We start from the raw sequence: 481 nt of genomic DNA on the forward strand, positions 1-481 counted from the left end.
AGCAGCAGTGAGTGGAGCCATTATCTAAAAGTCAATTGAAGCAAACCTTTAATCCCTCAATAACATGAATCATATTCCCTGAACAAACGTTCAGTTTTCTTTGTAGAAGCTTTCAGAGCTTGAAAATAATGACAAACAATATCATCTGTTTCATAGACAATTCTGAAACCTCTGATGAGCTGAACTTAATCACTCTCTTTAAGTCTGTCTCCCAATAACCATTTTGACATCCCATGATAAGAAATTAATATAATATTACAAGTTTGATCAAAAATAGAAGTCAGAGTCATACCCTAACATAAGTCCTCACTGTTATTATTAATTAGTAATCAAGTTTTTTAGTGCTAGCTGGTTAGCTGATAAGGAAACTCGTTGGAGTCTAATAATCATATCAACTAAGCAATATAAATTTACTTTTAACATATTTAAGAAAGATCTGACCTAACCTGGCAAGTCATTTTTAATCATGGCTTCAGTTCAT

General features: G+C 32.2%; 1 long non-coding RNA gene across 1 annotated transcript in view; it reads right to left on the bottom strand.

Annotated features, from left to right (window-relative positions):
• The window catches only part of LOC119585866, a 47,808-nt gene that overhangs the window by 33,660 nt on the left and 13,667 nt on the right, over positions 1-481 (bottom strand). The window lies entirely within an intron of this gene.

Source organism: Penaeus monodon, chromosome 20 (assembly GCF_015228065.2).
Source record: "Penaeus monodon isolate SGIC_2016 chromosome 20, NSTDA_Pmon_1, whole genome shotgun sequence".
Classification (NCBI taxonomy): domain Eukaryota; kingdom Metazoa; phylum Arthropoda; class Malacostraca; order Decapoda; family Penaeidae; genus Penaeus; species Penaeus monodon.